The sequence below is a fragment of the Rutidosis leptorrhynchoides genome, chromosome 1 (assembly GCF_046630445.1).
Source record: "Rutidosis leptorrhynchoides isolate AG116_Rl617_1_P2 chromosome 1, CSIRO_AGI_Rlap_v1, whole genome shotgun sequence".
NCBI classification, from domain to species: Eukaryota; Viridiplantae; Streptophyta; class Magnoliopsida; order Asterales; family Asteraceae; genus Rutidosis; species Rutidosis leptorrhynchoides.
The window spans coordinates 661,924,333-661,937,581 of NC_092333.1; the positions used below are offsets into that span (position 1 = coordinate 661,924,333).

The 13,249-nt window shown below is 36.3% G+C and overlaps 1 pseudogene; it reads left to right on the forward strand.

The window, feature by feature from the left end:
* Nucleotides 1-13,249, forward strand: part of LOC139888630 (probable amino acid permease 7) — a 103,065-nt pseudogene that overhangs the window by 41,011 nt on the left and 48,805 nt on the right.

The following is a 13,249-nucleotide window of genomic DNA, read 5'->3' on the forward strand; positions in this document are numbered from 1 at the left end:
AGGTCATGAAGTTGTCGTCCAGACCAGCTGTAGGTTGACGAAAAATCTAGAAAAGTCATCACTAAAATCAGCAGGAAATCCACGGACCTCAGCATTAAATAGGGTCGCCAAGTGGTCAGATTTATCCTAACCATGAGAAGGATTTATCTTGTAAAATGGGGGGCACCATGCAAATTAGCTGGATAAGACTAATGAATCAGATCCCCAGAAAGGATAATCTCCTTAAAGATTAAAAATCAGCTTTTAAAACTGATATTACTCAATCCTAGAGATTGACCTTAAAGATTGAGAATTCAAACTCATGGAATTCAATGATATCTAAACTCGAGCTTGAACGAGAAAATATTTTGATCAAAATTACAAACCGATTTGTTTTCTGAAAACCCTATTTTCAATGCGTTCATTACCAATTCACCTGGAATTCATTAGGTCACCTGAACTAAATCGGGTGTCAATCGTAAGAACGGTGGTTGCATAGTGGTCAAAGACAGGATCTTGTGCCATATCGAAAAATTATAAGGGTGAGCTTTACTATTGCTCCTACCAAGGATAGTAATTGCGTCCGACACGTTATAGACCATAATTAAAAGCATGTAAGGGGACATTGCCTTAACAGTTGCTTGTTCAACGCTTTCCTTTACAACCGGACGGTAGTTTACCGAAAGGTAATATACGGGACAAGTAAACTGGACGTGTTGCTTTCCAAATACAAGGTTAGCAAGTGAGTGACACAAAACCATAAGTTTTGAGCTAAAATTTTCAAATCTGAAACCCACCAAACCCACAAAAATATTTTGCAAACACCGGTAAAGGGTTATTCCGGAAAACTTATCTAGGGTAAAAACTAGATTTAATTTTCAAAAGATCAAATGTTTTCATAAAGATCCAATTTCCTTAATGGATCTAAATTTTTATAGTCATGTGGGACTGTAAACCATATCGTTACTACCATTGTTTATACCACCGTATAGAAATCACTGATGTACAAAGTGTGAAGAATAAAGAAGTGATTCTAGTATTTCAAGACGATATTGCTTGAGGACAAGCAACGCTCAAGTGTGGGAATATTTGATAATGCTAAAAACGAACATATATTTCATAGCATTATTCCTCAAGAAAGACAAGCTTTTAGTTGCAATTGTTCTATTTACAAGTGATATTCGTTTAAATATTAAAAGGTGAAGACAAAAGACAGATTCGACGAATTGAAGACGCAAACAACCAAAAAGCTCAAAAGTACAAAAGACAATCAAAGAGGTTCCAATTATTGATAAGAAACGTCTCGAAATTACAAGAGTACAAGATTCAAAACGCAAAGTACAAGATATTAAATTGTACACAAGGACGTTGGAAAATCCGAAACCAGGACCAGAGTCAACTCTTAACGCTCGATGCAACGGACTAAAAATTACAAGTTAACTATGTATATAAATATAATATAATATATAATTAATTATATATATATTATATATATAAAATAAATCGTCGGCAAGGAAGACTCCAAACATGGGTGAGCTGTAAAAGTAAACTCCGCGACTCGCGGAGTTTGAAGGCAAAATTGGCCGCGAGTTGCGGAGCCCCAATTTCTGAAACTCCCTATAAAGCTCGCGCATTCTGATCGTAAAAATTAACCAAAAAATCCATCCATCTCTCTATCTATATCGTATATATTTATATTTATATTTTAATTTTAATTTTAATTTTAATTTTAATTTTAATCCTAATAATAAGGGTGTGTTAGCGAATGTTATAAGGGTGTAAGTCGAAATTCTGTCCGTGTAACGCTACGCTATTTTTAATCATTGTAAGTTATGTTCAACCTTTTTATATTAATGTCTCGTAGCTAAGTTATTATTATGCTTATTTAATCCGAAGTAATCATGATGTTGGGCTAATTACTAAAATTGGGTAATTGGGCTTTGTACCATAATTGGGGTTTGGACAAAAGAACGACACTTGTGGAAATTAGACTATGGGCTATTAATGGGTTTTATATTAACTAAACAATACCTTGTTAATTTAATATACAAACTTATAATTTGACGTATTTATATATAACCACATACGCTTGACTGGGTACGGTGGGCGGGATATCTATAAATACCAATAATTATTCATTTTACCGGATACGGAACTGGATTAATAGTTAATAAACTTGTTGAAACAGGGGTGAATTACATTCAAGGGTAATTGGTGTAATTGTTAACAAAGTAGTAAAACCTTGGTTTACACGCAGTCGATAACCTGGTGTATTCATTAAACAAAGTATTAAAACCTTGTTACAATTCGAATCCCCAATTAGTTGGAATATTTGACTTCGGGAATAAGAATAATTTGACGAAGGCTTTCGCTCTTTATATTTATGACTGATGGCCTATTATGGACAAAATCTGTATGGACATATTAAATAATCCAGGACAAAGGACAATTAACCCATGGGCATAAAACTAAAATCAACACGTCAAACATCATGATTACGGAAGTTTAAATAAGCATAATTCTTTTATTTCATATTTAATTTCCTTTATTTTATATTTAATTGCACTTCTAATTATCGCACTTTTATTTATTGTTATTTAATCGCACTTTTAATTATCGTACTTTTTAATTATCGCAATTTTATTTTATCGCACTTTTATTTATTGCAATTTCATTATCGTTATTTACTTTATGCTTTAATTTAAGTCTTGTATTTATTTTTAATATTTTACATTTGGTTTTAACTGCGACTAAAGTTTTAAAATCGACAAACCGGTCATTAAACGGTAAAAACCCCCCTTTATAATAATAATATTACTTATATATATATATTTGTATTTTTATAAAAATAAACTAATATAGCGTTAAGCTTTGTTTAAAAAGATTCCCTGTGGAACGAACCGGACTTACTAAAAACTACACTACTGTACGATTAGGTACACTGCATATAAGTGTTGTAGCAAGGTTTAAGTATATCCATTCTCTAAATAAATAAATATCTTGTGTAAAATTGTATCGTATTTAATAGTATTTTCCTGCAAAAATATAAGCTATTTTATATACTACCCCGCTGCACATCAGGTATACGAAGAGCTTTATCCCCACAGATAATGTCAGCCCTTATCTTGGTCAACCAGTCCATACCGACAATAACATCAAAGCTTCCCAACTTAATGGGTATCAAGTCAATCTCGAAATTTACACCAGCTATGTTGATAATGGCTCCTCGACTAATATGGTCAACTTTCTCAAGTTTTCCATTGGCTACCTCTACAAGCATACTCTCCTTTAACGGGACTAACGACCAATTAATCTTATCGCAAAAGTGTCTACATACATAACTTCTATCGGCACCAGTATCAAATAAGACAGAAGCTAATAGATTGTTGATAGTGAATATACCTGTCACCAAGTCGGGGTTCTCACGTGCATCCCTTGCATTAATGTTGAAAGCTCTACCACGCGGTGGTCCGCCGTCCTTTCTTTTATTGGGACACACATTTCTGAAGTGGCCCGTCTGTCCTCATTCGTAGCACTTTTTTGGTCCATTGGGGTTCACCTTCACATTCAGGGTGGTAACTTTGCAGTCCTTACCGATATGTCCAGTCCGTTGGCACTTTTCGCAAACAACATTACAATACCCGGTATGGTGCTTGTAACACCTCTTGCATTGCGGTAAGGTACCCTTGTAGTTCGGGTTGGGGTTTCCACTGTTATTGTTTCCTTTGAAACCCTCATGTCGCTTCGCCGGGTTTTGATCATAGGCTCTACCCTTGTTGTTATCCTACTTACGCTTATCACTACTACCCGCTTCGGATTTTGCCTTTTCCGGTTTATCGATGATGATTTGGTTCATTAAGGTATGCGCCATGCGCATTGCTTTCGGGACATTGGGTGGCTTAGACGAGGTGACGTTTCCCTTAATGGACTTAAGAAGTCCCCACAAATATCTTTCCATACGCTTGAACTCCGGGTAACCATGGTAGGACACATCAGGGCTAGTTCCAAATATCTATGATTGTAACCATCGAGATCGTTTCCCACAACCTTCAACTGCATAAACTCAATCTCCATCTTCTGGATCTCAGTCCTAGGGCAATATTCCTCAATCAGGGCCCCTTTGAATTCCTCCTATGGGGTAGCAAATGCCTCATCAATACCCTTTGCTTGAGCCAACGTGTTCCACCATGTTAGTGCGCCGTCAGACAGCGTGCATGAAGCAAACTTGGTTTTATTCGCCTCAGAGCAGTTACTAACTTGAAACACAGATTCTAATTTCTCAAACCATCTAGTGAGACCAACCGGCCCCTCCGTTCCACTAAAGTTGTGGGGTTTGCAGCTTTGAAACTCTTTGTATGTGCACCCATTACGAATGGGCTGGATAACCGGTGGCAGTGGAGCTTGGAGGTTCCTTTCTGCTAAAGCTGCGGTGACCCGTTCATTGATCATCTCCTCGATTTAGGTTGCGGTAGGTGTTGATCGTCCGTTGGCCATGGTGTTCTAAACAAAATTTTTGACTCAAGTCAAAATCCAGCATTCAAATAGTAATAATACAGTATATGGTAACCAACATGGAATCAACACATCACATGTTTATTAAGTAATGCAACCAGGTACAAATACCACAGAATCATACAGTAATGTAAATAGAACATCGTGCAAGAATTAAATAACGCAAAGTTCCATTCATTAATAATAAGTTGCATACATCTGAATAGTTTCGTACAATACATAAGTGAAGCATAAAACGAGAACTAGATTACATAATGAAATCTACTACAAAGGTCCTATGGTGAAGGTGGGTGTAGGATTTCCAATACATGAGACATCTGGTCCTCGAGCTCAGCTACCCGAGCACGGAGGATCTCCATCTCCCTTGTCAGTTCCTCGACAGTGGGAGATGGTGGGGCAGGCGGTGCGGTCGGTACGGGTGGTGCTGGTGGAGCTGGTGGTGCAGACGGTCCGGCTCCAGAAGTAGATGCTGCGAAGCGGTAAGGCTTACGGATGAAGGGATCAGCAGGGTACGGCACAAGCCACTTACGGGCGGTAACCCTACGACGCCGACTATATGCATCAGTGAATGCCCGACCTCCATTAATCCCTGGAATAACGGTACCATCGAAACGGTACCGCTTCTTCGGTGGGGTGGAGGGTGGCTGTACAGGTGCATCATCAGGGTCCTCCTCAGAATCATCGTCACTGGATTCGTCTGAGGAGGTGTCGTCGGATAAAGAGTCAGCAGAGGATGGGTCGTCCGAATCATGTGGAGGTGGCTGCACGGGTGGCTGTACTGGCTCTCCTCGGGCGACCATCATCTGTGGGTATCTGGCGTGTCCGATCGGCACGAGACGTCCATCAGGAGCGCGTCGGCACCAATGGTTATGCTCATTACGGACTGGACCTTCCCCAAGATCTGCGGGAATCACAGCACCACCGGGATGGTGCTGTGGCTCCGAGGGTCTGGGGGCAAGTGGAGCTGGAATCTCCTGGAGGTCCTCGGCTCTGTCAGAGGTAACCACTGGGGCAGGTGCATGACTGCTGGCTCCAGAGGATGAAGCGTCTGAGTCACTAGAAGGTGTCGACGACGGCATCTGGGAATCGGCAACAACGGTCGGTGAAGTGGCTGATGAGTCTGTGTCGCTGTCCAAAATGATGACAGGTGGAATATCCGACATCTGAATAAGGAAAAATAACTTTTTCCACGTCAGTAAGTCATAAAGCAAGAACGTATTAGGCAAAGTAACTACGACAGTCTAGATCATGTGTAACAGTAAGTAGCATGGCAATAACGACAAGTATCATGCAATCGGAAGCAGATAATAGCATGCAGTAGTGAAATCATGTAATAGCATATGGCATATAGTAGCAAAAGTAAGCAGCAGCATGCAGTAAGTTCAGCGGAAACAAGTAAACTAGCAAGTTGTAGATTAGTCCTATTAGTGAATCCTACTCGGGTCGGTCTTAGACTCACTAATGCAACCTAATTTCCTACAACCAATGCTCTGATACCAAATGTGACGCCCCGTACTAAATCAACATGTACGGACCATCAACAACAGGATCATTACAAGGTCAAACACTATATGCGTTTTCAAAACAAGTTTGCATTCATGATAAAAGGTGACGTCATAACTAACGTCAAATGTTTTACAACCAAAAGAATGCTTCTATGAATAGAAGCAAAGTTAATAGTACGTGACCCTTAGGTCGTTACAAATCATCATTCTAAAAGTAAATAAGTTTATGAATGCAAGATAACGTTTCATGCGGTGACAACTCTATCAAAGGTAGCAGAAGTCTACAAGGCATGACTAGTACAACAGCGGAAGCAAGCAACCTTAAGCACCTGAGAAAAACATGCTTAAAACATCAACACAAAGGTTGGTGAGCTATAGTTTAAGTATAACAGTAATGTAAGGTAGGCCACGAGATTTCAGTGCTACAAAGAGTGTTTCAAAACAGTATGATAAAGTATATGTTTAACCGTGGGCACTTGGTAACTAACTTAACGTTTATAACCCCCGAAAAGTACACTTGGCGAGTGCGTATGTTTACGAAGTATTAAACACCCATTAAATGCTAGCGCTACTAGCCCGAGTGGGGATGTCAAACCCTATGGATCCATATCTAAGATTCACGTTCACCGGTTCAAAAACCAATGACTAAACGTTACCGAGCTAAAGGGAATATTTATGCCATTATATAACCCACACATATATAAAGTTTAAGTACTCGTGCCTAGTATGTAAAATGTAAAATGCGCATGTATTCTCTGTTCTCAAAATAGTTAAAGTAAAAAGGGATGCTATAACTCACAGTGGTAAAGTAGTAGTAAAGTTGAGTCGGGAAGTAAGCAAGTATGTAGGTCCGAAAAGTCCTCAACCTAAGTCAAATATTACTAAGTCAGTAAATCGTCCCAAAAGGTTTAAATGTATGTAAATTAGGTCTTAAAGGTCATCATCATTCATCATCAACAAAAGGTGTAAAGTAAGTTTCATTCTAGAAAAGAGTTTAAAACAAAGGCTGACTTGGATCAGTCACCACGGCCTCTATACCTACTGAAATGAGGTGAGACCAGTGGTCATGGCTCCGTATATGAGTCTTTTAGTTCCGGTAAAAATTCCAGAAGCAAACTCGTCTTCGTTTGACCGTGGTGACGGTCTAAGTGCGAGTAGGTCAGAATTTTCAGCACAACGTTAAAAGGACATAGTGACACTCGGAGGGCCATAAATCCCAAACCGTAACTCGGATTAAGACGAGTCTTAAACGAAAAATTATCTACTCGAATAGATCTAACTGAAAATCAACTTTACAGTAGCCCATTTATTCTTATCAGACCCAAAAACAGTAGGTTTAGTGTTCCGGTGGGTTCTTGGTGCTCGATGCTCATCACGGTTCTCATCCTTGATGCATATAGCTTCAAGTGTACAACTCGTTGATGTGTTTGCATCATCTTAACCAAGGTTTGACCATCATAACACTTGTGTAAGTCTAAGACATGTAGCACAACTCATTTAAGTGTTGCAAGTAGCTTGATGAACCAAAGTTACATCAAAATCTTAGATCCGACACATACATGAACTATAAAAGTAATATTGAACTACAAACTTGAAAGTAAACTAACTAATCAAGATCTTAAGTTGTAGAACATAGTTCTTTGTTAGATCTTGAAGATCCAAGACCCAAAAGTCTAGATCTAAGGTTATTAAGTTAAATCATAAGTAATAACACTTGAATCTTTACTTTAATGAAACCATAAGCTATAAAACTTAGATTTTCATCTTGTAAAGTGTGTGTAAGCTTTCAAGCTTTTGTTTTTGACAAAATAAGTAGACCATAAGCTATAGAAACTTAGATCTTTCATATGTATGTGAAGTTATAACTAGAAAGTTATACTTCCATGTTCTTGAACTTATAAAGTTAACTTTAGTTCAAGAAAAATGAGATCAAAGTTAACTAGTAACACTTGACCAATAATAGCATGAATCACGAATTGTATGTGCAAGAAAATGAAGAAATAAACTAAATAAACAAGTGACAAGTTCATGGTTGTTCATACTTTTAAAGATTCAAGCCAAGGCTTTGATCTTTAAGAAAGTAGACCTTAAGTTTACTTCATGAACACAAGTATGACTTTACAACCTATGAACTTTCTTTCTTTTAAACATTAAGTGTAGAACCATAACTAGAAAGTTAGGTTCTTGTATGTTCTTGTATGAACAAGATGGTATGAAGAACAAACTATAAAGTTTGGTTCTTAATCAACAACAAACAACTATAAGTAGTTAAGCAACAAACAAGAACAAGTATTAACAAGCAAATGATGATGATAATGTATGTATGTTTCGGTTTTCAAAGCAAAGAAAAGAAGAAGAAAAACTTGAACATGTTACTTACAAGTTGAGAGAAAATGTTGAGAGAAATGGAAGTATGAAATGAAGAGTGTGTGAGAGTGAAATGGATACAAGTAATAAGTAATCAAAAAAAATAAAACTTGAACTCCTTATCCCCCTAGGTGCAGACGGTTTTCACAAGGGGAAGGGGAAGGAAAATGTCCACTAGATCCTTCATGTATTTGGCTCAAAAGTTGGTAATAAGGTTAGCTTGCATGGGAACTAGATGTAATTGTGTAAGTAACTAGATTCCATGAACTAGTTAATCCTTAATCTTAATCTTAATACTTCATTAGCTTAATGATAGGCTAACTAGTCCATTTAAGTGTGTAGGGTGGGATTCTAAGTCCATTAACATTAATAAAAGCCCAAGTTCAAGTAATTAACAAATTAATCCAATAAGGCTCAAGTAATTAACTAGTAACCATAGTTAATTAAAAATGATTTGTAAAAATTAATCATGAATGTAAATAATATCTGAAAATATTATTCGTGTAATGTACGTGTGTCACAAAGACGTGTCGGGCAATTAAAATTCATGTACGGTAACAAGTAAATGTAATAAAATACATTCATTAACACGCAAGCATTAATAATAAACATTATTAATTAAAAGTTGGAAAATCCAGAGTCGTTACAATATATATATATATATATATATATATATATATATATATATATATATATATATATATATATATATATATATATATATATATATATATATATATATATATATATATATATATATATATATATATATATATAGGGGCAGGATCAATGGGGAAGTAACCAATCGGGGGGAAGCAAATTTTTTTTTTCTTCGTTTTTTTTGAATTTTTTTTTCCGTCATCAAGATCACACGAAAATATGAACATTTAGAAGAGACACTTCGTGATGAATGTTATTATTTAGGTGGGAAAACGATCGACAAAAATAACATTCAAGATAATATTGTTCGTGAAGAATATGAACGTTTTTTTTTCTTCATGTTTTGTGAAGTAAAATTTAGCCCGATTTAGAGTTTAGGGTTTAGGGTTTAGGGTTTGGTGTTTTGGGTTTATTCCATAAACCCAAAACACCAAACCCTAAACCCTAAACCCTAAACTCTAAACCGTTCGTGTTAAAAATTAATCTAAATCCTAAATCTAAACCCTAAATCTAAACCCTAAACCCTAAATTTCTAAACCCTAATATGTAAACCCTATAAACCCTAATATTTAAACCCTAATATCTAAACCCCAATAGCTAAAACCTCAAAATACGCTCGAAAAACACGATAATTGTTATATATTACTTCTTCAAGCGTTTTCCTGCCAAATTAAAAACATTTATCACAAAGTGTCTCTACTAAATGTTCAGATTTTCATCTCATCTATAATGTTCGTGAACAAAGTTTTTTCAAAAAATGAAAAAAAAAAAAAATTTTGCTTCCCCCCGCTTGGTTACTTCCCTCTTGATCCTACCCCTATATATATATATATATATATATATATACACACACCAAACCCCATTTCACAAACTACACATCTTCATACTCTCTACATTTCGTATTTTTATCAACAAAAAAATGTCTAATCCAAACACTCCTTTCACTTTGCAAGATGATAATGAAGATTCACAAACACCACTTAACCAAACCGGTTCGATATCGAATCTTATGGTGTTTGGTCGGACGAATACTCCCTGTTTATCATCCCCACCACTCCAAACACCTAGTCCACAACAATTTACTAATCTAAGTAGAAACTTATTTGCGTTCAATCAACCTCCGTTAAGTGTTGAACAACAACAAGCTATTATGTATCAACAACATATGTATCAACAACAACAAATGTTTCAACAACAACTGTTTCATCAACAATCACAACCAACGCAACCAACGCAACCAAGTCAACCAAGTCAAGTAAGTCAACCACAACTACGATTGCGAGATGAAGAATCGCAAGAATCGCAACCAACTCAACCACGGCCAACGCGTAGACACCGAAAAAAAGATAAAGGTTTATTATTATTATTATTATTATTATTATTATTATTAAATTAGTATTATTATTATAAGCTACTGTTAGGAGTATTATATATTATTATTATTATTATTATATTATTATTATTAGCTTACTGTTAGGAGTATTATTATTATTATTATATATACGTTTTTATTAGTATTTAATGATTTATTAATATTTGAATATATAGGGAAAACGGTAGGTCCGACAAAGAGAGTACAAAAATTGTGGGTTGAGCACAATGTTGACGTTTAGGTTAATCCATAAATGCAATTAAATAGTCTAAGATAGTCAATGCCAAACTATGAGCACATTTCCAAATGGTGCTCGGGTAAATTGACCTCCGAGTGTCATTTCTTGTAGAGGTGGAATTGTGGAAAACAAGATTGTCAGGGGCAAATTGGGTAATGCTAGTAATGGTAGTAAGATAGTTTCTTTCAATAAGACTATTTAGGATATCTTAAACAATTAATGTTCAATAATGGCTTCTGACCCACATAAAATGGTTAGCTATTATTTTTTTTTTCAGCTTAAAAAAGGTTAGTGGTTTACCTGTTATTAAACGAATACAGTATAACACTGACTGGCGTGTTCCCATATAAATGGGTTGAAATTGCTACCTCTACTAAAACGGTTTTATGATGGATTTTCAGTAAATGGCGAGATTTTGGGGAGCATTGGAGGAGCCCCAGGTGTTTCTACAATCGATAAAGTTTGGCTAGTTTTTCAGGGCCTTGGAGACATAGCGTTTGCTTATCCCTACTCAATAATTCTTCTAGAAATTCAAGTACCTGTCTTAACTGTCTGGTATACTTAAAAATCGCATAACTTTTAACGGATAACTAATCTTGATTGTTTTCTTAATGAAGGTGAAACGACTCCAACTCAATTTCAGAAAACGACAACCCTTTTTTTTAAACATTTGGACAGAATCCAAAACCAACACAAAAGTTTACCCAAACTCATTCATATCAACCAAAATCTGTTTAGGCTTCAATGTATGGCAAAATCACACAACGAAACGCTTGAACAAGTTTAATCATCTATCGGGTGGACCACGACCCGTTACATAATAAAAAAGTGTAAATTTGACCCAAATTACACAACGAACGGTTTAAGACTTAACAACCCAAACCAATACCAAGAGCATGATCCCGGGGACCACTTACCCCCAGCCTAAGTCCAATAAGCTAGAAGCAACCACGTCATAAGCTCAATAAATTCTTAGACATCTAGTCTAAAACTAGATATCTTCATGTTATCACACCGGTACCTATAAAAAGGTAAACAACAACGAAATAAGCTAACGCTTAGTGAATGTAATAATCATATATACATACACATAGCTCATACAATTACGACTATAGCACCGAGCATGCAATCAAATAGGCACCAAATGCTATCACAGCAAGAAACACATTAAAGCATGATACATCACATCAATCAAACATTAAAACTCGATCATAACACATAAGGATGTCCAAATCATCGGGTGGCCACCCAAACATTATCTAGTGTCTGATTAAAGTCACTAGACAATAAGTGGTCTAACTCATAGTCCACTTTAGTGGCCTAACTCATAGTCCACTCGTCATGTGGTCTAACTCATAGTACACTCGCCATGTGGTCTAACTCATAGTCCATTCACCATGTGATCTAACTCATAGTCCACTCGCCATGTGGTCTAACTCTTAGCCCACTCGTCATGTGGTCTAACTCATAGTCCGCTCGCCGCGTCACATCATCATATGCACAAATATTTGTCGGTTTGTTAACAAATCATCTTGTGGTCAAATATTTGCCGGTTTGACTATAAGTTACTCATAGTCAACTATTTACCGGTTTGACTACGGGTCGCATATATAACCTATGCACATATACATACAATTATTACACTCACCTCGATAACACGCACAAGTTTCATGTAATCACGATCTTCGTCCTCAAATCCGAGTAAGTATTCACCTATACGACACATAGGCATACAAAACACATAAAGAATCATTCTTTATAAGAGAATCCGTCACCACATCCCTTGACCAAGGGATTACACTTTGCTCACTAAAACCCGCCCATTTTGACACAAAATGGATACAACCCATTACCACTTCGAGTGGTAATTCTAACCCACACAACCAAGCACAATTTAAGCAAATTGCGTTTGACTCAAACATGAACCAACCTAGGTAACGACCCAAAATCACTAGTTACATAGTGATTATACACTAATCACCTTTTAAACACCAAGTAACACAAAAACTAAGTACTTATGTACTTAATTTACCAAAACATGACATAAACCTTAGCTTTGACCCAAATCTAAGTCAACCCTTAGTTTTGATCAACAAAACAAGTTCCATGATTTCTAAATCATCAAGTACTTGATGACTAACAATTTCACACCCAATACGATGACCAATTTTACTCAAATTAGTTATCTAATTAAAAACCCACATTTCAGGGATTATACACACCCTTAAAATATCTTAAACCCTAAATTTCTTGAAGAAAATGGGCTTATTAACACTAATCAATCCAAACCATAACCCTAACTTCAATAGTTAAACATTAATTCGGATTTTAGGGTTTACCTCATCACCAATGAAGTGTAATAGCTGGACACACCAAGAATATCTTCCAATTTGGGTTGGATTAAGCACCATCTTCACCAAATTAGGGTTTTTCTCTCTTAAAGTTTCTCAAACTAGAATTGGGGAGCAAGCTTTAGAACATATCTGATGAATGAGAACCTCCTGACCAATATCATAGTCTAATTCACGTTTTTTTTAATATATATAATATTTACACATTTTGCCCCTTGAATATTAGGGATGTTACAACTCTCCCTCACTTATACTGGATCACGTC